General features: G+C 36.9%; 1 non-coding gene across 1 annotated transcript; it reads left to right on the top strand.

Annotated features, from left to right (window-relative positions):
* The first annotated feature begins 2878 nt into the window (after positions 1-2878).
* On the top strand, positions 2879-3021 carry LOC146394994 (U4 spliceosomal RNA). Its single transcript, XR_014834467.1, has one exon. It is a non-coding gene; the product is annotated as a U4 spliceosomal RNA (small nuclear RNA).
* Positions 3022-22687: the final 19666 nt, after the last annotated feature.

Below are 22687 nucleotides of genomic sequence, written 5' to 3'. Positions count from 1 at the left end.
TTGTGCTAAGCATTTTCCTCCTGTGTCTCTAAAATGTCTTAGTTATTTTATAAGGCAGATATCATTATTATCCCCATTTATGGATGACAAAACTAAGGCATTAGGGAAAAAGAGCAGTCTACCCAAGAACATGCAAGTGGTAAGTTAGGGGCTTCCTGTTGAGGCACTTTGATTCCAGAGCTTGAGTTTTAACCACTATTTCCCTAAACTCTTCTTTTAGGCAGAATCTCTGAATGCTTAAAACTAACGTTATTTTCATTTACTGTACTAAAATGCTAACACGAAATCTAAGTGACTTCCATGCCAAGTTCTTCTACCCATAAAATCAAACACTTTTGCATTTTGACCTTAGTAATGTATTTTTGTATTTTTTAATCTACTCCATCAGAGACTTCTGTTACACAAAAAACATAATGAAAGTTTTTCCCTGTCTTCCCTCCCACAGTTGACAATGGGATAGGGAATTGATTTAGGCCAAATCGTCATGCAAGTAAAAAGACAGTATAGTCAAAATAACTGGGCCCTGCTTTTTCTTGGGTTGTCAAACTATTTGCTGAACACACATCAACTAAGTATAAAAATATTTCCCTAATCTAATTGTCATTCCCTTATTATATCAAAACTTTCATTGACTGGGCGAAATAATGGAACTTTTAGGTAATTGGGGGCATTTTTTAGCATTTTATTTCTCCCTCATGGAGAAGCCAAGGAGGAGCATGCAATTTGAAATCAGGGGCCTTCAAAAGGTGTATTGCCATTGTTCCTTCTGAAATTCTATTCCACTAATTATCTGCATATTTAAATAATTTTAGTTTTCCTCTTGGAATCCTTTAGTAATCAACACAGAGCTGGCTGGTATGACCTCAGAATCAGGAAGACAGCTCATCTTCCATTTGGAATTTAGGACATGCAAACTTGTATTGTTATTTATTCTTCTTTCTCTTTTAAACATCCACACTGTTGCTGCAATTAGATATTAAGTCCCTAGTGTCTGTGCATTCTTTCCCTTTTGATTCTCAGCTCCTAGCAATAAACACATAGACATGGTTGGGCTATGCTGGGAGGAATACAGAACCAATCTCCTGTGCAGCTGCCTTTTACAACTGTACCACACAAGCAAATTAATATTCTTCAGGCACTTAAAGGTCATGAATCAATAGAAATTATTAAATTATTATTGACATGTTTTCTAGGCAGTATTTACAATACTATTTTCTTAATATTTACTTTAAAATACTTAGACTATAACATACAGCATCGTTCTCTATATTTATACTTTATTAATGTTACAGGCTATCCTGTATCTCCCTCCTCCCCAAATTCATATTTGAAGTCTTAACCTCCAGTAATTCAACATGTGACGGTCTTTGAAAATAGGGTCTTTAAAAAGGCAATTATGTTGAAATGAGGTCATTAGGATAGACCTCAATCCATTACGACTGGTGTCTTTATATGAAGAGGAGATTTGGATCCTGACAGGCTCAGAGAGAAGGTCATATAAAGATATAAGGCAAAGAGAGTTGTCTGCAAACCAAAATAGAGGCCTCAGAAGAAACCAACACTGCCAGCACCTTGATCCAGTGCTCTGGCTTCCAGCATCATAAGAAATTTAATTTTTATTCTTGAAGTCTGGGGTACTCTGTTATGGCATTCCTAGCAAATTAATATGATTCATTTTATCCTATTATAATGTTATGGGGATACCTGCCATTCCAGGCAAAATAATAATATCTTCTATTTCTTTAGTGCTTTTAATTATTCAATGTTCTATTTTGTTGTCACTTTGGGTTTACATAACCCTGGACAGAACGTAAGGTAGATCTCTAGTTTTTCTTGTTTCCTTTCTTGGGATGCAATTTAGCCCAAAATGAGCAAAGCAAATAGTGTCCTTTTTAACAACTAGGGATGAATCTATGTAAAGATGAATTTTTATTTGAGAGCTTTTAAAAACTAGTTTTCTGTTTTGAAAAGAAAAAAGAAAGGGTTCTTCCTACAGTGTATGCAACAAATTATGAGTTATTTAGGAGCATGATGATTTTTACTGTTACCCTAAAGCTTGGATTAGCCATTGGAGGGCCTTGGTACAGAACCCGGCCAGAATGGATGACAGATCTAGAGGCATGTGTGAGCTCCCTGGGTTTCAAACATTAAATATTGGAATGCTATACAAATTACCTGAAAATTTTACTGGATATCAAACATATTTTTTTTAAAATTGGCCTTCAAATATGTTCTTGTAAAAGAATTCTGCACCTGGTATTAGTAAACACCAACGATTTTAAAGGGTCTATTTTTTTGTGTGTAACAGATGTTTTCTATGTTTAATTATTTCTTTTTTTCCCCTCCATCATATAGTGTCTTTTAGTTTTGTCCACTTCTCCTTTGACAAACTTCACATTTCTAACCCCAGCTTAGTAACTTTAACCTCAGAACTTATAAAATGGGTAGGATAAAAACAGTTGCTTCATAAATATTGTTTTAAGGTGGCAGAGGGTGACACACATCAAGCCTTTAATAGGTTGATGTTCATATTCTAGGAACTAAAATAATTATGGGTGTTATTATGAATAACAATTAAAATATCTTTCTATAGGTCTCTATTTGTCTAACTATTTGTGAATTCACATGAAGATATATTATCATGTGGGGTGGTTGTGGAACAATTTTCAATATACTTGCAGTAGTACAGTTAAAAGATTCTTTGGGTAATATAAAGGGTTTGTCAGATAATGTAATGAAGAACCGTTTATGAGCAATATTTTTCTTGGTATTCAGTATTGCTATTATTTATTTCTTTTTACAGGTGTGAAATCTGGGTCTCAGTAGGAACACCCATGATCTGCCCCAGCAAAATCAGACTTAGAAGTTAGCAAAGCTCAGCTTTGTCCAGTGGCAGTATTGTAGCCAGTAAGATTTATCCAAGACCTTGTGATTATTGTTAATTGAAAACTTTTCCCAATACGCCACCATGACGACTTGAGATACAGTCAGCATTGGCAATTTTGACGGTCTCTATGGAGGCAGAATTAAAAAAGAAGAAGTAGAAAAAATTAGCAAAAAGTTGGAGCTCAAACTCAGGCTTTCACTTCAATCCAGTGCTCTTTCCATTCCGCCATAGTTGAATTTCAGGGATTTTTTTTTTTACTGGCCATTTCTGCTTGTTAAGGTCTAAAGCAATCCACAACATTAAAATCTTGCACACTGTACTGTTTATTTTACTACCTTCTATTTCCAATAAGTAACAAACTAACGATATAGTTGGGGCTCTTAACCTTTCCTGCCTGGGAATCGTATAGGTAATTCAACACCTAATTCTCTCCCACTCCTGAGATTCCTCTTACAACCCAGGTGTTATGTCAGCTGCCTCTGTGAGGGACATCATTAGACACAGTGAGAAGAAGTCCTTGCTATGTTTCCTATAATGATGGGAACTTATTGTTCATTCCTTTATAAAGGATCCCCTCTCTGCCTTGAAGATTGCAAATCACAACTTGACAGACGTTTTTCACGAAGGCTTCATTTTTTCCTCATAGATACTATCAACCTTGTAATTAAATGCAATTTTCTCCTTGATGTTCAAGCTTAGGGAACATTTTGAGTTCATTTTTACAGGTGGATACCATCCCCTCTATCTTGTGCCCTGCCCTCCTTCCTTGTCCCTTCTTTATTTCCTCCTGCATGTTCTTTGCCCTCCATTCTTTCTGTGAGTTGGAAATCATTTTTATTTTGCTACGTGTAAGTGTCTTTGTGTATACCTAAAAGCCTTCTGGAACAAATCAATCAAGCAACCTAAGCTTTTGTTTGTAATTCACCATCTAATTTCAGGATACCTGGCTGTTGCAGAGAAAAACCCAGCGATTTCATGTATTTTATTTTGTTTTGGTTCACCCTGCCAACTTACCAGGTAACAGCCTTGGGATCTATAAGAAGTTCAGCACTGCTTCTAAGCAGCAGATATGCTCATAAAATGATTAAGTAACCCAGCAGAGGTTGTAAGCCAGTTTCTCTATGTGAGAATTATTAGGCCACAGAATATTTTGTTGAGAACAAAGTATAAAAAGTCTTTCTTTTTTTCTTTTATTATATTATTTATTAAGATACAACATATTCTTTTAAATTTTTTTTCTTGGAGTATAGTTGACTTTCAAAATTGTGTTACTTTCAGATATACAGCAAAGTAAATGTTACACATAGCCATATAGCCATTCCTTTTCAGATACTTTTCCCATACAGGTTATTACGCAGTATTGAGCAGATTTCCCTGTGCTATACAGTAGGTCCTTGTTACCTATTTTATACATAATAGTGTATATATGTCAATCCTTTCTTATTATTCATTTGTAAAGAAGATCAGGCAATACATTAAAAATTATACCATGGGAAAAATGCCCTGCAAAAAACTGGATTGAACCAGAAGATCCAAGAGTATAAGTGAAATCTCTATAAATTAAATGATTGGAAGAAGTCTCTGCTTAGAAAAAAAAAATCACTCCTTTGTATAATATGTTAGTCTCTTACAAAACATTTATTTAAAATATTTCAAATAGTGTCATCCAACTGCCTTCCTTTTCCACTGACCTCCTACCCAGCACCTTTAAATTGGGCAGCGGGAGATGCTGTAGTGAACATATTATCTTTATAATTTCACAAGCCCCTCAGCTGGAGTTCAGGATCAATTCTCACACTTTAATCCTATCTGCCAAAGAATTTTTAAACTACATAACTGACAAATAACCTGAGCTGTAATTTATGGATCTTTCCTCCATGGGAAGCAGATAGTTACAGCTGGTTTTTAATACAAATGATCTTACAATGCTATAAAAGCTGCGTGATTTTACCAAGATCAAAACAAACAAAAACAAAAACAAAAAATAAAACACAGGAGCAACATCAAAACAGTTGTTAGGCCTTTTGCCTTTAATAAAGGACAAATTCTGGACATAGTCTCATCACATTTTTTCATCCTCAGTCCAATCAATATATTTTTTTTTTCTTTTTAAAATTTCATTGCTAACCTGGAAGGCTAGTCACATCATTGTTTACTTTCCTGATTAGAATACTGTTGCTTTAGTAAAAACCTTATATGTAATATATTTAGATGGTGGTGTCCTTTGAATTGCATGTATGTACAGTTGACCCTGGAACAGTAAGAGTTGACTGTGCTTGTCTACTTGCACGTGGGTTTCTTTCAATAGTAAAAACTCTAATTATCACATGATCCATGGTTGGTTGAATAGGGATATGGAACCATGGATATGGAGAATGGCTGTAAGTTATATTTGGATTTTTGACGGCAGGAACTGTTGGCACTCCTAACCCCTGTGTTGTTCAAGGGTCAACTGTGTTTGGAAAAGATTCAATTTTTTATTTCATTTATATATCCAGACTCCGTAATGCCTATCCAGGTTTCCCCATGTATCCAAATACTTATTTTCCATCCATGTCCAGGCTTTTCAAAGGATGGCAGCAGGTCTCAAACTGCACATATCATCCTCTTTCCCTATACCTAGTCCTCTTTCTGTGTTCCTGTTTCAGGGAATGCCATGGCTATTTTGCTTTCCCTCACTGAGTACATTCAATCCATTACCTCATAAATGACTCTGAAATCCATCTTTTCTCCTTCCCCAGTGCTGTTAGAAACTCTCACCTGAGTTAACTATCATAGGCTCCTGTGATGTTTTGTTTCATGTGTCAGCTTGACGGGGCTAAGGGCTGCCGGACAGCTGGTAAAACATGATTTCTGGGTATGTCTGTGAGTGTGTCTCTAGAGGACATTAGCATTTGATTCAGGATACTGGGTAAAGAGTTTTACCCTCATCAATGTGAGCAGACATCACCTAATCCGTTGAGAGCCTGAATAGAATAACAAAGGTGAAACAAGGTCAGATGCTCTCTTTTCTTGAGTCAAGACATCCATCTTCTCCTGCCCTTGGACATGGATGCTCCAGGTTCTTGGGCTTTCAGACACCAGTGACCACCCCACCCCTTCACTCTCTTGGGTTCTCGGGCCTTTGGACTTGGACTGAATTATTATATTGCCAGCTTTCCCAGTTCTTCAGCTTGCAGGCAGCAGATTGGGGGACTTCTAGGACCCCATAACCTCATGAACTGGTTCCTATAATTAACCTCTTTTTATGTAAACTTTTAAATCCTATTGGTTCTGTTTCTCTGAAGAAACTTGAGTAGTACTGCTCCCAGATGTGACTCTTATCTTGATTATTGTCTTCCATTCATTCTCCAAAGGCAGCCAGAAAGATCACTCCAAAGAGCTGACACAATCATGTCAGCCCCCTATTTAAAATCCTTTGGCATTGTTGTTGGTTTATTGCTTTTTATTCTTTTAGAAGAAATTTTAAGCTCCTTACATAGTTTCAGGCTCTTTCAGATATGCTTCCTGCCTCGGCTCATCCTTAACCTTCTGATGTCCATTCCTCTAGTTTTAACCAAGTTACCTTTATTTTAATGTTGCCTTATACTCCTTTTAGCTCGTTGTAGCTCCTCCTTAAATAAGAATTTTCTTCCAATGACCCTTCTTCTGCCAAGACTCATCTAGGTGCCCCTACAAGGTACTAGGATATGATTTTTCCTGTAATATCATTTTCCACAATATATCTTGTTTATTTCTTTTTTGTATCTCATCTACTAGACTGTAAGCAACCCGTGTCCTGTTCATCTGCAGATGCGCAGCATCCAACATATTATTCAAGTCAAACATTTTCAATGTGAGTTTATCTCTTACCAACATTCTTCTCATATTTCTTCAATAACTGTTCATATTATAGCTTCATTGTTTTAGTGATTTTAAAAAGTATTAACAGATATACTAAAGATTCTACTAGACGACTATTCAATTTTGGCAAAATTTAAACATACTCTGATTATGGGGACTTTAAAAAGGAGCTATAATTTGCTAAATATAGTTATATACTACTAAAAACAAGATCTTTCAAAATCTTAGAGTATTTCTGTGTTATGCTATTTCTTTTGTTTCTTTTTCCTTCTTGGCAAGAATTGCTTTTTTCCCTATTTAACATAAAATTTAGTCACTATTATCTTGATTATATGCTATAAATGATAAAGTTAAAAAAAGATTTTAAGAAGTTATTCTTCTGCCCACAGATAAGGTTATACTTAAAACTTTCCAAAGATAAATCTGTTTAATTTAAGAACGACCTTAGAATGTATGTTTTAGGAACAACATAACATGAGCATTAATTATAACCAATATTTATATGAAGATAGAATGCAGTTCATTGAAAAATTTTACTCTGGCAATGCATAATACTGCTTAACATTACAAAATTCTGCAATGCATTTTATAGTAGACTCCTAAATAACTTCTTTTAAATACTGAAATATTTATGTATACATTCGGGTAGCAAAGATAAAATATCGGTCACATTTTTCCATTTGGGGAAACTTTAGTGTTTCTTTGAGCAGCATGATAAAAATCTCAGTTTAACAAATAGTGTAAGTTTGTAGTTCATTCCCGGCTCTGTGACTTTTCCTGTTTAGTTTTTAGCTTACTTGGTTACATAACCATTGCTTTTGCTTAAAGGTCAGCCAAGAGTAAAGTTATATCTTGCTGGAGGTGAGATGTAAACAATGTCTGATCTTGCCCTGCCATTTTTCTTAAATCTTCCACAGAGCTGGGTGAAATTGTGCCAGTATTCATAAAAGAAGATTATGTTTTAGAATCTGTATTGTATTATTCAATAAATATTTCAAGGTGTCTGCAAACAGGGATTAATGGGTATTATATTTCAGGAAACCAGAAAGGTATCAACCTGAAGAATTAAATAAAACACTCATGTTTGATGCTCATATAAACTGTAACTTAAAATGTGTGTAAACTTCCTTTTCCTTTTGTTTCATTTTCCTGTCATAAGATAATGCAAAATAAAACCAAAACGAGACCAAAATGAAAGATTAAAAAAATATATAAATTTGACCTTCACACTGAAAACTAATACCTCTCTTCAATCATTGTTGTTAATAGTCAACGATGGTGCCTGCATGCAATTAAAACATCTGGATGAAAAATGCATGTTACAAAGTCTCAGTGGCACGTTGCATATCAGTGCAATTGGAGGCATCTGGACAGGAAGGGGCAGTACCGTAAAGTTTTCCACCTGAAATTTTGGGTGAGGTATGCATTAAAACATTCAATCATATTAAAAATAATTAGATTCTAGGGAAAAGTTTTTGGTTTTTAAAACATTCTATTTGTGTTATCACTGTACATTTTAAGTTGAATCTCAATTCAGTGCTTAAGGGAATCATTAGCGATCTTAAATTTTTTTTTTTAAATCTGCTTTAAAACTTCTGCAGAGAGCTAGCTGAATACCCTATTCCTGTGTTTCTGTCTCTGTTCTGCTCTTAAAAAGTCTGTAAATGGGACAGCTACTACTGCCTAGACCATCCTTTAGTAATTTAAGACATCCTTTCTCCTATTAATTCATTTTTATTTTTTTAAACAAAAAATTAAAGATGAGCACCTCTCCTTCAAATGTAACCTAGCCCTTGAGAAGGGGGGGGGTATGACCTAGGATCTCTTTTTAATGTTATTTTCATTTTTTTTTTCTTCCAAGAAAAGTCATATTTTTGAATAATCCAGGTCACATTCTGGGCTAGAGTGAGGAACTCCAGGGAGGACTAGATCATGACTAATTCTCCTTTTTGTATTTTTCTTTTCTTTTTCTTTTTTGCTCTTCAGGCAATTTTTTTCATTGAGATTTAATTGACATATAATATATTAGTTTCAGGTGTTCAACATAATGATTCCATATGTGTATACATTGTGAAATGATCATCACAGCAAATCTTGTTAACATCCATCCAAGTGACTTTTATGCATGTTAAAGCTTGAGAAGGAAGGCTTAGATAAGTGAAGCTCAGCCTGGGCTTCCAATTAGGATCACTGTGGAGTTTTAAGAACTGTTGTCACCTGTGCCCTCCCCTACAGATTCTGTCAATTTGTCTGGGTGGGAACATCAATATTGTTTTTCATGAAGTGCTCCAGGTGATTCTAAGGTGAAGCCAGGATTAAGGATGGGACTATCAAGTATATAAGGAGAGTCGATTCATCTGGCTGCTGGTTGGTGGGGAGTACCAGAGCCTGTTGTCCGTGGGTATGGTAGGGCACGTCAGAGCAGCCCACACGATCCACACTGTAGGAGAAGGTGGGGGCGTCCATGGGAAAGGGGGGCTCCTGAACACACTCAAATATTAATCTTCATGTAGGAACTCATTGTTCCTGAATCTCTCCTGGCAGAAAGAGGAAAAAAAAAAAAAAAAAGGAAGAAAGGAAAGAAAGAAAGAAACGTGTATTTCAAGTTCTGTTTTCCTGTGGGTGTCATGGCAGCAGGCAAAGGGTCTGTGCCGAAGCTTTTAAAGGCATAGTCTCAAGATGCATATGCGATTTCTCCACTTTATCTCACCTAAGGAAGCAACCCAGTGAAGGAAAAGGACGAAGTGGAAGGTTCTCAGGTAAATGTTGTGTCCTGGGTCAGGGCAGTGTCCTGTTTTCCTCCTGCAATGCCATGGGTTCAGAGCATGCAAACCCTTCTGTGTTTCTGTCGTTCCTGCCTAATAAGTTTGATTTCAACTACATTTTTCCTTTTCTTTCTATGACAGGCAAGTGCTCTTTAGAACATTTCTCCCCTCTAGGCCTTCTCTCCATTTTCCTCATTTGGACATGCTCACTTGGATATGCTTTGAGCAGGTCTTACCATTAATTAATGACCTGCAACTATCAAAAATATTCCCTTTGTAACAGATTAACTTGCGGGTGTGTTGATAGCCAAGATTCTTTTTTTTTTTTTTTTTGGTCTTTTTGCCCTTTCCTGGGCCACTCCCGTGGCATATGGAGGTTCCCAGGCTAGGGATCAAATCAGAGCCATAGCCGCTGGCCTACACCAGAGCCATAGCAATGAAGGATCTGAGCCGCGTCTGTGACCTGCACCACAGCTCACGGTAACGCTGGATCTTTCACCCACTGAGCAAGGCCAGCGACCCAACCCGCAACCTCATGGTTCCTAGTTGGATTCGTTAACCACTGAGCCACGACGGAAACTCCGATAGCCAAGATTCTTAAGTGGTATAAGGTGGAGTCCTGGGATATTAGTGAAGAAAGAGATTGTCTAAACTTTAGATCCTATCTGAATGCTCCATCAGCTCAGTTTAGACAGAGATTACGAAAATGCACATCATAGAGCTCCTGCTGTGGTAAAGTGGGTTAAGGATCCAAAGTTGCCACAGCTGTTGTGTAGGTTACAGCTGTGGTTCAGATTCAGTCCCTGGCCTGGGAACTTCCATATGCCTTGGGTGTGGCCAAAAAAAAGAAACAAAGAAAAAGAAAATGAACTTCAAACAGGATGGCATTAGTGGCCCAGAATAATTCAGAACTCTCTGAAACATAAGAATAATTAGAAGAGATGCGATCTCTAGACTACTCAAAGAATAACTATGTAAATTCACTCTTAGAGATGATAGAATTGGGGCACTATATATGGCTAACACTGGACTAAAACTAATGCTTTTTCATGATTAGATTGAGATTGTGATTTACTTGTTTTTCTGGCTGATAATACCCTAGCAGTGGTTGTGTTCTTTAGAGAACATTGGCATCAGCTTGTCCAAACACAGCTGATGTTAACTCCATTCGTTTGCTTCAAGTGCTTGCTGCCTGATTCCCCCATTACTTCTCTTATTTACTGTAAAAATTTCAAAGTAATCTAAAATTGTTCAAGGAACTGGACTTATGTTGAATTTTAAGATGCCACTTGTCCTATGAGAAATAGAGTTCTTTTTGTAGTAGGAACCATATATTGTGAGCTTATAAGTAACTGATAAGAGCATTAGTGTACCTGTCCCTGTATACTTCTCCACCTAAATCTTACTCACACATCATGACTGCTTGCTCAAAATTGGGTTCTGGAGGCAGCCAATCGCTCGCATTCCTGGCTGCGATTATCTCTAGGAGATGAATCACCTTAATTACCTTCACCTTGGTCTTTGGCTTCTGTTAAGCCCATGTGAGACTTGCTGAAAGGAGGTCTCCCGGCCAGGATCTTCCAAACATGCCTCCAGAGAGTCAAGAGATGCCTTTGACAAAACTGATCAAGTTAACATTAAATTTGACACTGAAAAGAGAGTTCAGGAAAAGTGCCTCACATATTTACCATTTTGGCTTATGGATAAGAAGAAAACAAAGCAATTAAGTTTGAATTTGACAAGAAATTATTTTTATATAAACTCGGATGCTTTCCTTTTCATTTCCTATTCTTTGAAAGGGAAGTTGCTGTCTTTGAGGCTAACAACTTCCATCTATAGCTAATGCAAGAATATCTGAAAATACCATCCTGAGCCAGTAGTGGGAAATCAGCAAGAAAGATTAAACTTTCTCCACACATATACAGAAACTTCACTGGCAATCTTATATGTCAATGTCCTTAACCAATTATAGCCTAAGCTACTGCAATAGAATTTTAACCACCTGACAAAGAAACTATGTAATACTTCATCATATCTTTTCTTTCTCTTTTCTGTAGTGATACAATTTGTGATTTTTAACTGAGCGGATGCTACCCAAAATTAAAAACTACATTTTGCTGGTTCTCGTATCTAGGAGTGATCTGGTACATGTAGGTTCTGATGAGTGGAATGAAAGTGAAAGCTGTATGTCCACCTTTTAAGGTATTTTCTTATTGGGAGAAGACATGCTCTTCTTCCTTTTTCACCTTCTGGCTGGAAAGTGGACATGATGACTAGAACTGGAGCAGTCACCCTGGACATGAGATGATTGGGGCAATGTAGGTTACGGTATTATAGCAACAAGATAGAAGGAACCTGGGTCTCTGACATCTTGAAATGAACCTGGGTCTCTGACATCTTGAAATGACATACTGAGTATGGGTTACTGACATCTGAACTTAAACTTGTATCTGAATCTTCCAAGTGTATGTGTATCATGCATTGAGAACAAAGAAGCAGGAATGATTGCTTTATGGTACCTAGTGTAATCATACAATTGCTTCTCAGTAGCCTAGCCTATACACTAATGAATGGTTACAAAATTTTGATGGCATACAGTATTACAGTCCTATGTATGTACAGTATTGGAAACATTGTGGCATTTTAAAAACTATTACCTGTGAGAGAGGCTGATAGGCAATTTCGCTAATTAAGAGAGGCATACTGTACTATGATGTAATTCTTTGCAAGCAAAGTTAATGAACAGTAATAAAATGAACATGTTTATATTAAATATCACTCACCTCATACCTATATAAGAATAGGTATACAAGTCTGGCACACAATATTCTACATGGTGAATACTTAGGTGATGATGATGTAAAAACATCACATGTAGTTTTTGCTGTTCATATACTAGATTTCCATACAAACACAGTAGGTAAGTTGATTAAACTGTACAGTGTGATGACTATTTACTGTTCATTAAGTGGAAGTGGATCATCGAAGCTCATCATCTGTGCAATGAGTATACTTAGGGGAAGGAGAGGGGGTGTTTTTGCTGTTGAGGGGTGACAGAAGTGGAAGAAGAGGCAGGTGCACCTAGTGTTACTTTATGGAAAGACGTAGTAATTTCTGTTAGACTTTTTTGCTTTTTCATTTCTCTGACAATGTTTTTCCACAGTACCAATTCTCCTTTTAGCAATAGCCTTCATGTCAGGGCCAATATCACAGAAGGATCCATGTCCTAAAAGATGTCAAAAGATGCTTTGAATAATAATAATTTTCTGCCAGATTCTCTAATGTCAATTTGTCTTCTGGCACTCCTTTCTCTCCATCCTCTTCCTCATCACATGACGCTGGTTCAGAAGCATTCACCTCTATCAAGTGGTCTTTGGTTAATTCCACCGGTGTGGTGTCTATAAGCTTTTGCATTTCTCTAAGATCCATATTAAAATCCTTCATAGCCTGCTTCCCTCCACCCCCAACCTTTTTGGTCATGTCCACAGTCTCTTTCATGATTTCTTTGATGGGCTGTGAAGCATGCACAACATCTGGACATAGTTTTCTCCAGCAGGAGCTTACTGGTTGGGGCTTTCATACTTTTTCTATGACTATGATGGTGTCTGCAGTGGTGTAATCCTTCCATAACTTCATGTTCTCTCCATCTGGGTTCTCTTCCAAAGCACTGACAATCCTTTCCATAGACTACCATGTGTAATGAGCCTTAAGGGTCCTCATGACCACTGATTTATAGGCTGAACTAGAGAGGTTGGGTCTGGGGACAAGTAAACCCCTTCAACCCTGAAGGGAATTCCAGAATCAATGGGATTCTAGGTGGCTAGGGGCATTGCCTAATACTGAAAAAGAAAAAAAAAATTAAAAGGAAGCCCCTTACTGGCAAGGTAATCCTGACTTTAGGGACAAAGCATCAGTGGAATCAACCCAGAAAAAGGGTTCTCATTGTCCAGGATTTCTTACTGTTCAACAAAAAGTCTGGCAGCTGGTGTTCATCTTTTTCTTTCCAGGCTCGGGGTGAGCAGCTTTAGAGATAAGGGCAGTCCTGATCACAAACCCAACTGCATTTGCACAAAAGTGGAAATGTAGTCTTTGCTTTCCTGCCTTAAATCCTGGTGCTCACTTCTCTTGCTTCCTCATAGATGTGTTTTGTGGCATTTTTCCCCAGAATAGGGCACTTCGATCTACATTAAGAACCTGATCCAGCAGATGTTCTTTTTCCTCATCGATTGTCTTAATGGCATCTAGCAACTCATGAGCTGTCTCTTGTTTGGTAGAAGACGCTGCTCCTGGTACCTTGAATTCGTTTTTTTTAAGCCAAATCTCTTTCTAGAATAACCAAACCATTCTTTTCTGGCATTAAGTTCTTCAGCTTGAGAACCTTCCTTTTTCATTTCCTTTAAATTGTCATGTAATAAATTGGCTTTTGCTCAAATCCTATTAGAATCTAAGAGGTATGCCTTTCTTATAGCAATCCTGCACCCACATAAAAGCTGCATTTTCAACACGGGACAAAAAGGTATTTCACAAAAAGTGCAAGGATTTTACACCTGCTGGTGTAGCTGCAGAGATGGCTTCACCAATTTCCTTTTATTTTTTTTTATGATGGTCCTTAGGCTGGATGTATTTATGTTGAAATGGTGGGCAACTGCTGCTGCAGACCTCAATCTATGGTATAAATAGAGTAATCCAACTTTTTCTTATCATGTCTTGACTTTGCTCTGCTCCTTGGGAGTACTTACGGCATTACTAGTGGCAATTTGTATGGGTCCTGTGGTGCTATTCAAGGTTTATTGTATTGGAGTAAACACGATGAAAAATAGTGAGGGCTGTGAGAGATCACTTTTACTGTGATACGCAATTTACTGAAGAGACAACAGCTCATATGGAGATGATTAGTGTCACATGGCTTTCTAAACAGATATTTGCAACATGAGCTCACTGCAATAGCGGCAGAAGGTGGCTGTGAAATTATTACAGTAGTCCAGTAGGCACTCCAGTTAAGATGCAGTATTAAATCATAACTACATAAATTTTGTTTGTTTGTCTTTTCTAGGGCCACACCCACAGCATATGGAGATTCCCAGGCTGGGATTCAAATCAGAGCTGCAGCTGCCGGCCTACACCACAGCCACCGCAACATGGGATCTGAACCGCATCTGTGACGTACACCACGGCTCATGGCAACGCTGGATCCTTCACCCACGGAGCAAGGCCAGGGATCAAACCCGCAACCTCATGGTTCCTAGTCGGATTCGTTAACCACTGCGCCACGACGGGAACTCCCCTAATACTGCATCTTTGTGTTTGTTTACATTTCTCCCAACTGTGAATGGTGCTGTGCATGGTCTATAAGTGTGGTGTGCATAAGTTCTGACAAATGTAAAGTTTTTATAATAGATTTGTTTATTTTGTGGTTGTAGGTGATAAGATAGTATCTGGATATATTTTGCGTATTCATGACATACCGAAGTTTTTCTTAATTTTTTTCATTATTTCTAGGGTATGTGATTCATCTATGAGTTTTTAAAATTGTCTCAAATCTCCAAAAAATGTTCCAGTATCTGTTGGAAAACACCCTCATATAAAGTGGATCCATGTAGTTTAAACATGTATTATTCAAAGGTTAACTATCTGATACATAAATATATATAAAACATCATCTTTTCTTTATCCATTCATCCATTGATGGACTCAGGTTGTTTCCATAGTTTGGCTATAGCAAATAATCCTGAAGCAACAGGAGGTGCATATGTATTTTTCAGTTTTTGTTTCCTTCAAATAAATACCCAAAAATGGAATTGCTGGTTTCCATTTTTTATTTTTTGAGGACCCTCCACACTGTTTTCCAGAGTCGCTGAACCAATTTACTTAACCACCAATGGTGCACAAGGATTCCCTTTTCCCTGAAAACTCACCAAGAGTTGGTATTTCTTGTCTTTTTAATAATAGCTGTTCCAGCAGGTCTGAAGTGATAGCTCATGATTTTGATTTCAATTTCCTGATGATTAGTGGTACTGGGGACCTTTTCTTTACCTATTGACCCTCTTTATGTCTTCTTTGGAAAAAATTGTTTCAGATCCTCTGACCATTTTTAAATTGGGGTTTTTTTTGTTTTTTTGTTTTTTGCTTTTTGCTATTAAGTTTGTATGAGTTCTTTATATATGTTGGATATTAACCTATTATCTGATATATGATTTGCAAATATTTTCTCCCTTTTAGCAGTTTGCCTTTTAATTTTGTTTACAAATTGACTTTTAGGGAGTTCCCGTCATGGCTCCTCAGAAACAAATCTGACTAGTATCCGTGAGGATGCAGGGTTGATCCCTGGCCTTGCTCTGTGAGTTAAGGATCCGTTGTTGCCGTGAGCTGTGCTGTAGGTCACAGACATGGCTCGCATCTGGCATTGCTGTGGCTGTGGCATAGATCAGCAGCTACAGCTCCGATTCAACCACTAGTCTGGGAAACTCCATATGCTGTGGTGAGGCCCTAAAAAGACAGACACACACACACAAATTCACTTTTAGATATTACTCATCCTAGTGCTGGAACTAACTACAGTACAAGAAATAGAACAAATGGTGTATTTTTTCCTGGTTGTTTGGGAATGAATTTCAGTTTAACAGTTCTATTGATAGAGATGGTAGTAAAATGAAAAAAAATATTTATTTATTAAAAAAATGGAATAGATAATTCTTACATAATATAAAGGAAGGCAAAAAAAGACTCATAAGTATTTCTTCCATGACCTCTTTCCATGGTCAGTATTGAAAATTATTCTCAACATAGATTTCCTTAAATATCCTACTCCAAATTTTTGTAAAAGATAACCAGCCACTTTCTCATATTCATTAATTATATTTTAAAAGTTTTTATGGTCATTCTAAATCTTCTTGGACCTACAATATAGAGAAGCAGCTGGAATTCTTTCCATTTAATTTGTTAAACTCTTTTAGAGATCTAGATTTGACTAATAGCATGATAGAATCCTCAAATGAGCAGAATTTTCAGATTAGATGTTTACTAATCTAAAATCTAATCCTCAAATGAGCAGAGTTTTAGATTAGAATTTTAGCTATCTAAAATATGCCAACCTCTATGTATAGTTGATATTGTCTGTTGCAAATTAGTTACGCTGTTCTCTTTTTGAGTTGTAAATGTAATTTATGTTAAGTAGATTATTTACATATATTACCATTTTAAGAAATCAAATGACAGAATTTTTACAATATTAAAAATGATGCATTTCAACTTTTATAAAAAAATGAAAATTAAGTGACAATGTTAATGTGACTATGTAACAAAAGATCTACGTTTGGTGGTGGATGGGGAAGACCAAAAGGATATACCAATATTAATAGGATAAAAGATCACTTTAAATAATATATACTGAAGAGCTTTAATCAAAAGTAGTGATTATCAAATCCATTCTTTGATTAGAATTGCTAAAGTGTTTTTATTTTATTTCATTTTATTTTTTTGGTCTTTTTGCTATTTCTTAGGCCACTACCTCGGCATATGGAGGTTCCCAGGCTAGGGGTTGTCGGAGCTGAGCTACCGGCCTACACCAGAACCATAGCAATGCGGGATCTGAGCTGCGTCTGCGACCTATACCACAGCTCACGGCAACGCAGGATCCTTAACCCACTGAACAACGCCAGGAATCGAACCCACAACCTCATGGTTCCTAGTCGGATTCATTAACCACTGCGCCACGACTGGGACTCCTAAAGTGTTTTTAAAAGACAGAATTGCCTGGACTTCATCTTATATCTATCACGTTAGAATCCCTATGGGTAGTGCCTGGTAATAAGCATTTTTAGAAAAATTTCCAAGGAAATTTTAGTCCATTGTTTTGTGTTTGGGACCTTCCAGTACAGTATCTATTCATTCTTTTAGAATATTCTGATTTGTGGAATTTCCTTACTAGAGCCAAAACTTAACACACCCTTCACTTTTATTGAGAATGGCTACAAGGAATGGCAACTCTTGAAGCACTTGTGAGTATTTAACAAAACTTAACACTAAGGAGAGTATCAGTGGACATGCATTAGTTCTGATAGGTGGAGTGAGGTTTCATGTGCACCAGACATTTGTTCTGAGCCTAACCTAAAAGGTACAGGTCAACATGAATGAAGACCATCAAACTTAAGATTTTGACATTTTGATTTCAAAACATATGTGACGTTTAAGCGTGTGTTAAAAGGGTTAACTTCTTACATGTAGATATTTTTAATATAGCAATGTTTTTGTAATTCTGCTTTTTCCTTCATTTTTAAATATATTAGGTACTAAAAAAACCTGATGTGGCCTGGACCTCTCTCAACTTTGAATGACCCTAGCTTAATACATATCTTCTATTTAATGACTTATGAAAAGAATTTCAGTTGAAAATTAGGTAATGAGAGTTACCTAGTGAAAGACTTACCTATCTTGAAGAATTGTGAGACTGGGCATGAACAGAAATGCTGATCCAAATTCGAAGATTGAGAGGTATAAGAATAGATAACTCAGCTTTAGCTTGCTCCTTGATTTATACTATTGACCCAGCAAATCAGCAGAACAGCTAATCCATATCAGAGAACCGTGGAGATGGTTACCTATCTCCTGTTGCCTCCGTTGTTCTCACAGAGGCCTGCATATCAGTAGTACCTTTGCAGAGTTAGGGATCCATTCAGTAAGAAGAGCCCAGGGCCAGGTATCTGCTTTTTATTTTATTTTATTTTATTTTATTTTTTTTAGGGCTATACCAGCGGCATGTGGAGGTTCCTAGACTAGGGGTCAAATTGGAGCTGTGGCCGCTGGCCTACACCACAGCAACATGGGATCTGAGCCACGTCTACAACCTACACAACTCACAACTGTGCTATATACTTAACCCACTGAGTGAGGCCAGGCATCGAACCTGTGTCCTCACGGATTCTAGTCAGATTTGTTGCTGCTGAGCCGCAAGAGGAACTCCAGGTATCTACTTTTTATACACATGGCTCCATGGAAAGGCCACTGGCATTCAGGGTCCACCTTGAGTCTACACTCTACCACAATCTGTGCTTCTGAACTCTTGTCTTACTCCACAGTCAAGCCCAGAATGTTTGATTAAGCCTCCTACAGGCTGATAACTCATCCTGCCATCAAGTTACTCTTTTATTTGGCTCTTTCTGTTTTTGTGTTCAGTCTGTGTGTGTTCCGTCCATGATGGCAATAACTTGGTCTTGCTCATCACTGAATCCGCAGTGTCTTTGATCATGCTTAGCCCAGAGTAAGTGCTCAGTGATTACTTGTTAAATACATGAATGAATGCAGCAGCTTCTGTTAACCTTAAAAATTAATTTTAAAATTTCATAACAGGTTTTTGTTTGGTTTTTTCTTTTTGCCTATTCTAGGGCCACTCCCACTGCTTATGGAGGTTCCTATGCTAGGGATCTAATCAGAGCTGTAGCCACTGGCCTATGCCAAAGCGACAGCAATGCAGGATCTGAGCTATGTCTGCGACCTACACCACAGTTCACGGCAATGTTGGATGCTTAACCCACTGAGCAAGGCCAGGGATCGAACCCGAAACCTCATGGTTCCTAGTCGGATTCGTTAACAACTGAGCCATGACGGGAACTCCTGCTGTTCCCTTTAAAAAGCCTCCTCAAAACGTTTTTTGGAACACCTCAAACTATTTTCTAAGAATTAGGTTGTACCATGACACATACCTTATTTTTGTTATTTTTTACTTTAAATTTTTGCTCATTAATTAGCCATCTTTATTATGTATAGAACACTATACGGGGGCACTTGGAGAAATGCAAAATATATATAAGACATAGCCTATAATTGAGATGATAAAAACCATTTATTCATCTGCATATATTTGGATGAACTAGACTTAATAATGTGTTAGGAACTTAATAAATGGAATTTCCATACAAATATAAATTTGTAGGTAAATAAGGAGATAGTTATCTAGCTCAAGTTTGATACTGGTTAGAAATTGTAATTAACCAAATCATAACAAAATAAATTTTCTATGTAAAAGATTTAATACAATAAAAAAAAACCTGGGGAAACCAGGAAAGTTCTCATGTCTTCCCTAACCCCCCTATTTCTAATCACTTCCAATGAAATAACCAAAGAATCAGTTAATAGTTGGGAGTATTTCATTCTTTACACATTCTATGCATTTATGTTAATACAGAATAGATTTATCCAATTCTGAAAAGGCTAAATTATTTGGCACTAGCCATTTGCTTGATTTAAGCTAGTTTGACATTTTGAACATTCTTTATGAACAATGCTTTATTATTTTCTAAGCTGATTTATTTTCCATTATTTAGTCATATTTCACCTTATTGTCTAGGTGCTAAGATGACCTCATTTTGAGAATATTTAGCTCTTGAGATACTGGTTGATACAAAATTTGCTTTCTATATACCTGTAAATATCTTAAAATAGCAAATAACACTTTTTAATTATTATTTAAAGTTAACTTATCATTTTAAAAAATTTTAAAGTGAATAATGGATGCGGTTTTTCTAATTACATAGTGTCAGCCTTTCATACAGAGGCATTTCTTTCTTCTTCTGGTATAACTCTACCACTCTGGGCCTTATGCTCTTTGAAAATGGACTATTTCTAGGCAGGGGTTAAAAAAGAAAGTAGCCCTCTAATGGCCACTGACATATTTGCTGAAAGCGCGAAAGATTCTTAAGAATAACTGTGAGAAAAGAGAATTTTGGGAGTTCCCTTCCTGGCTCAGTGGTTAATGAACCCCACTAGGATCCATGAGTATGTGGGTTCAATGCCTGGCCTCGCTCAGTGGGTTAAGGATCCAGTGTTGCTGTGAGCTGTAGTGTAGGTCACAGATGTGACTCGAATCTGGCGTTGCTGTGGCTGTGGTGTAGGCCAGCAGCCATAGCTCTCATTCGGTCCCTAGCCTGGAAACTTCTGTATGCCACAGGTGCAGACCTAAAAAGAAAAAAGAAAGAAAGAATTTTGAGGGCTGCTTGTCTCCAGTTCTTCCTCTCATTTTATTCGAATGAGCCACGTCTAGTCCAACTAGATGCTGTTGTAATAGAAAATTAAGCATTTAGATTTCAGATAATGTGCCTTTAAATATATGCGCTTAGTTCCCAGGAAACTTTTCCTTTCAAAGTGCATTGATGTAATGTGCGTTCAGATCAGAAAACTCAATCAAAATGTATAATTTCTTAAAGCATGTAATGAATCTAACAAAGAATGGGAATCATGTTCTCTGGCTCTGAAATAGAGTTTTTAATGCTACAAGTGCATAATCTGGGTGCTAATTGTCAGAATAAAAATACCTCAAGCTCTAATATTCCAAGGGGCTGGCTCAAGGAGCTCACCAGCATTGAAACAAAAGGGAAAGGCATGATTAACTCTCATTTACAAAACGCAAGCATAGCATGTCCACTAATCGAGATTTAGATCCAGGCTAGAAAGTATTTTATGTAAAGAAATTATTAAATTTTCACATTAGCCTACTTTTGAGTCATAATAAATTGCTTGAGCAAAATATGTCCTAGGAGTGGAAAAGGGATTCCCGCTTTGCCCCAGAGAGCAATGCTGTGATTAATTTCACCACCTGGAGCGAAAGAACTCAGAACAAAAGATCTACCTTCAATATGACAGTCCCAACCAAGAAAAATAATTTCTTCAAATGTTCTCCAGTATATTTCTGTTTTTCATAATATATATAAAATTTCTAGTCTCTATAGTGTTGAAGCTTACATATTATAGGAATTAGCTTTTATAATTAGGGTACTTTGCAAATCTTAACATAACTGGAGTCATTCAACTCTCTGTGTACTCGATTCACTGTTGTGTGGTCTATTAGGTTAACTTTTAGCCATATTATGGGTTCTAAGAATGTACATTTCATGTATATAAGCTTTATGTTACGTACATTACTTGTGAAAGAATGTGTGTTTTTAAGTCAAAAACATTTTCCTCATGACTGAAATGAACACTTAGACTGAACAAAATTTGAATTTATGTTGCTCGGTTTCATTACTTTAAAGTAGGTGGATTGCAATACTGAGATTTGAGGTGAACAAAAACTAGAGATTCTGTTGAGTGTGTAGTGGGGTGGTCATGAGGGTATTAAGGATTAGGAAAATTTCAAAAAATTATCCTAGCTGTAGGTGGTATTTCATACATTATTTGAAAACTCCTTTTATCCCAAGTAGTATAATGAAATTGTACTTTCAGAGATTACGGGTAAAGATTAAAAGTCAAAGATGACTGGTAAAGATTGAAAGTCAAAAGCAGAGATCCTTTTCTGTCTTCAGTCTCTTCATCTTTTTTCAGTGAGTTCGATTTGACAGTAACATATGTATCACCTCAGACAACTGTTTCCTGTATTAACCACAGAGTTGGGTCACAAGTTTTTTTTTTAAAAAAAAAAAAAAAAAAAGCCCAACTCAAATGTTTTTTTCCCAAAAGATAACATATTGGCTCATGGAACTAGGAAGGACAAGGGTGTGTCTATTCTGAGGTCAAATTGAATCTATAAAATAATAGAATTTTTATCATCCCTTCATGTTTTCTCTCAGCTTCTTTCTGTGTGTCAGTCTCTTTCCTAATTTGAAGGGGTGCTGTCCGTTTGGCAGATAATATGACGACTCAAAATTTGAGTCATAGTCCTCCAGTTTGTCAATCAGGGGGAAAGAGAATTTCTCTTTTCTAGCGTTTCTGTAAACCTCTGGGAAGGGCACCCCTTGGGCTCAGCTTTAGTCCGTGAAAGCTCCTGTGACCATGAGGCAGTGTACAGTGACTGGGAACCCCAACAGAACCCGGTAGAACTGAGAAAGGGGGATGTCAGCCCCCCAGAGATTCAGGGAAGGAAGGCAAAGGGTCTAAGGAAACATTTCTTTATTCCTAATTCCCCTTTGACATCTCTTGATTTCTTTTCCCCAACTGCTGCATTGTTTTTTTCATGCTCTTCTTATGCTCTGCCTCTTCATTTAGACATTCCTTAACATTCTACTGTTTTAAAAAATCTACATGATGGAGGATAATGTGAATAAAAGAATATATGTGTATGACCTGAGTCACTTTGCTGTACAGTAGAAATTCATAGAACACTATATAAGCCAACTATAAAAAATCTATATTCTCTTCTACAAATACATTTTTTTCATTTTTTAAAGTTTTATTGAAGTATGGTTGATTTACAATGTTGTGATAA

The sequence above is a fragment of the Sus scrofa genome, chromosome 18 (assembly GCF_054392235.1).
Source record: "Sus scrofa isolate SSC_HxYL_T2T_F1_AM1 chromosome 18, Sscrofa_HxYL_maternal_Yorkshire_Landrace_v2.0, whole genome shotgun sequence".
NCBI lineage: Eukaryota > Metazoa > Chordata > Mammalia > Artiodactyla > Suidae > Sus > Sus scrofa.
This window is presented reverse-complemented; position numbering and strand designations above follow the sequence as displayed.